We start from the raw sequence: 4,296 nt of genomic DNA on the forward strand, positions 1-4,296 counted from the left end.
ACGTTTCTAAATAAACCAATCGGGAATTTGTCAGACTTTGTCCTAATGTTTTAATTGCTTTGGTGTGTTTTACTTTATTGTACTGACATAAATAAGTGTAAAAATGCTAACCGAGCTAATGCTAGCACTAACCACAGGTGCTCATGCTAAAGTCCTGTATTATTTTACACAGTTAGAATTAGCTCTACAATGACAAAGAATGTGCTTTTTGTATTTAAATCATATTGGCTCATTAAAAATACATGCAGTTCATAGTAACAAGCCACATTAAAGCTACTACACAGGTTTTAGTTAAAGTAATAAATGTTGAAGTGTTATAAATTCATTAATCAACATTTTAGAAGCAATTGAAAGGCAAAATATTTTAATATGCCTGATATGTTATGCAGTCTAACATTGATTTTGATTAATTTACAAGTTATGCATTGCATATTTAAGATGTCAATGTATTTTTTTTTGGTTTAACACTAAAAATAGTTAACAGTTAACTACTGTTTATTGCATTTCATGGTAGTTCACCATAAACTTAAGCTGATTAAGCTAAAAACTAAGAGGAGAAATACCGTATTTTCTGACGTACACGTCGCTCCGCCCTATAAGTCGCATCAGTCCGTATTTGTCTAATAAAGTGGAAAAATACATAATTATGTCGCTTCACCGTGTACGACGCATCTATTATGCATCACCGCTGACGCGTTGTGTTTGTTACGCGTCACCTCTGACAACCCGGAAAAGTGAGCCGGTGTTGTGCCAAAAATCGATGGTCTGCCAAATGGCGGCCACGGGAGCGTGCACGAGAGGACTTTAACAAGATAAACTCCTAAAAACAATTATTTGTTTGTTCGAAATTATAGCAAAGGTGTCTCAGTTGAACTTTTACTTAATAAATGCATTTTGACGGGGTGGTGCAGCTGGTTTGACGGTCCGTACAAGCAGCGAGCAGAACCAAGGTGGGGAGACTATGGCAGGCCGATTGTGTCATTAATAGCTGGTGAAGATTCTCAGTCATTCAGGACATGGTAAATTCAAAAAAGTTCAAGACAAAAACAATAAAGTATAATAAATAAAGTCCAGTTGTTGTCTTGAACTTTTTTGAATTTGTCATTATAGCCACATTTACCTATTACATGATACAATGGCATGCCATACTGCTACTACTACTCTGCTGCCATCAAGTGGCTGAAAGGGGTACTGCTTAAAAAAAATCAGTCAGAATGAATGAAAACGGTCATATCTCAGCCAAAAATTGGTTTTGAATATGGAAAGAAATCCATAAATCCGTTTCTTCAGCCTATAAGTCGCAGGGCATGTGACTTATGCAAAAAAGTGTGACTCATAATGCTGAAAATACGGTACGTGAATGATTTGCATTCTTCACATGGGATGTCATAATTGAACGGGAACAGAATGATTTACTTTCTGCACTTTCTGCAGATTGGTTCTGTGACTCTGGATTCTTTGATCGTGACGGCGAGCCGAGCCCAGGTGGACAGTGGACAGGTGGCACCGGCGTGACCAGCCGGGACATCATTTCACAGAAGAACCTTCACAATCCGGAAAACCCATGTTGGATTACAGATAAGATTCCATACACAACACTACCCAATGTTGCTAAAGAACTTAATTATTATTATTATTTTTAATCACAAAAGGGAGAGCTGTATGTAATTTTTGCTTGTATTTTATTTTTCAACAATTGTAAATAAAGTCTGTTTCTAAATATTTTGTTGGGAAGCAATAACATAATGAGTTCAGCATTCAGTTAGTGTGACTATCACTCTTGGCAAAACCTAGTAGATGTTTAGTGCATGTCCCCAACTGGTCCACTTTGTGCGATACACTTCTATTTAGCTTTTTTTTATAAATTTATTTTAGCTATTTTTTTCTTTTGGGACTGTTTAGCTTATTTGAGCTTTTAGTTATTGCTTTGTGAAAATATTTTGCTACTTTTTGGTAATTAATTTTGGTTGCCGTTTTGCTTCTTTTAGCTACTGTTGGCTTCTTTTTGTTTTTAGCTGTTCTTCTGCCTTTAGCTGTCATCATTCGGCTTGTTTTAATTTGACAAACCCAGTTTTAGTTTCGTTCATCTCTCTGCGTTCACTCTGAGCTCGTCTAGAAAATGCTAATTTTTCTAGAGATGATTTAATCTGAGACTCAGAATCATCTAGAAAACATTTTCCAAGTCTAAAAAAACAACAATATGTATTACTGAGATTGTGTGGAGTCAATTTAGAACTTGTTTATTATTGTTTATTTATGATATTGACAGTAAAATGAACAGTTTAAAAATAATCCAAGACTAATCAACAAACAGTAATTTAACATGAAACAACAGGTAGTTTACGAATGTTGATAATAAGTACCACGCCAAATGAGGATGTTTTACGTGTGTGTGTGTGTGTGTGTGTGTGTGTGTCTTCAACTGTTTGACATTTAGAGTCACTCCAATTCAAGATGGCTGCCACAGCTTATGTTAGCCAACATAAAAATGGCCGTACCTTCGCCTGTTTTATAGATTCTGAGCCAAAATTTGACGAGGCGTTTATGACTCTCCTTCTCTGTGTGTCAGTGAGTCGTGCTGCGTTCAGGGCAGTCTGTAAAAAAAGAACTCCCGTCTCTGTTTTCCTGCCAACACAGACGTGAATCTTGGCTCCTTCTGGATTCAAACTTTGTGAGTTTCAACCAGTTTTAAACTCGGACTTTCTGAGAATCGAGTAAAATGATGGATTCTGTTTGCTGCCGGAACGATTCGTCCAGGTTCACAGAAATTAACTGCAATTTCTAACGTCCAGAAACGCCTCACGGCAACTTTCTTTACTGAAAAGCTCGATCGATCAGTAATGATTCAAATCGAGCAAATTTAATTAGACTGCAAAATATAATAAATATTAAAGTGTTTTGATTTAAAAATAAATGAATTGAACTGCAATTAATTACTGAACCACTTGAGGGCACAGACAGCTTCAGATCACTTTTGGTCTTTTAATGATTAATATGAACTGTTCTTTTTCCAGAGTGAAATGACTGTAGGACAAATAACTTTAATGATTTTTTAAAATTTTGATTTATGGTTAATTTCCTTTGTTCCACACAGGGTCAGGTTATGAAGACAAACTTAAATACACCCACAACTTTCATTCAGTGGCGCTTAAGGTTCTAGAGGGTCTTCATTTGGTCACAAGACCAAGACTAATGTTCTCTAGTGATCAGGATTGACTGCTGCTGACAGATGTTTCTTTCTCGCATGAAAAGGATTTGTTTGACGAGATTCACTGAGCTGACCAATACTTATAAACATGGGAAAGTCCAGAAGAAGACCTGAGAAGTGGAGTAAACTGGTTCAGATGATCAGGAACAGCCCAGGAACATCCAAGGCTCCCATGAACTAGGAGCACCTGGAAGGCCAGTCCACAGTGAAGACAGTGTTACATCACCACGAGCTGAGAGGACCAAGACAAAAGCTCCAAAACCTTCAAGCTGGACTGAAACCTGCAGCTGTCCACATGGACAAACCACGTCTTCTATAGAGACGTTTGACGGTCAGACAAGACAGAGACTGAGCTGAAGCATGTTTGGAGGAGACAAGTTGAAGCTTTGAAGCTTTGAAGCTGAAGAGCACTGCGCTGACTGTCAAACACCATGATGGTGGACCGAATGGTCAAAACATTGAAGGAGGAAGACTTCTTCCTAACTCTTCAACCTCACCTTAAGTCAAGGGCTCAGGTGGGATTTCCAACAGAACAAGCAGTGATGGGCGTGGCTAACAAAACGTTAGCTTCACTTATCCATAATTTTGCAAACTAAAAAAATTAGCTTTGCTATTGCTAAACCACTAAACAAGTAAAAATAATAAATTAGCGGGAGCTAATGCAAAACCACTAACCGCTAAGACGACTGTCACTCAGTCTGCATCAAACGTCTACGTATCCTTCCAGTTGTAGCTGTTGACCAATCACGTCTTGTCACGTGTACACGTAGTCAGCCAATAGTGTGCCTCATGGACTCTTCAAGACACGCCCACAACCAACAGGAATAAGTTTGATTGATTTGTTAGTGGACTTAAAAATGGCTAAACCTAATTTAGTGGAAGCTAATTCCACTAACGGTTACCACAGTTTGCGAAAACGCTCATTCGCTAAATGAAAAATAAGTTTCGCTATTAGTTGTTAACAAAACTTTTCTCATCACTGAAAACAAGGATCCAAACTCGCAATGGAACCAGTCTCTGATTGGATAAACCATAGAACTGGTCTCTGATTGGATAAACCATAGAACTGGTCTCTGATTGGATAAACC

At 37.8% G+C, this 4,296-nt stretch overlaps 1 protein-coding gene across 1 annotated transcript in view; it reads right to left on the bottom strand.

The window, feature by feature from the left end:
* The window catches only part of trim9 (tripartite motif containing 9), a 107,974-nt gene that overhangs the window by 5,326 nt on the left and 98,352 nt on the right, over positions 1-4,296 (bottom strand). The window lies entirely within an intron of this gene.

This window comes from Nematolebias whitei, chromosome 21 (genome assembly GCF_014905685.2).
Source record: "Nematolebias whitei isolate Nwh7 chromosome 21, NemWhi1, whole genome shotgun sequence".
Taxonomy (NCBI): domain Eukaryota; kingdom Metazoa; phylum Chordata; class Actinopteri; order Cyprinodontiformes; family Rivulidae; genus Nematolebias; species Nematolebias whitei.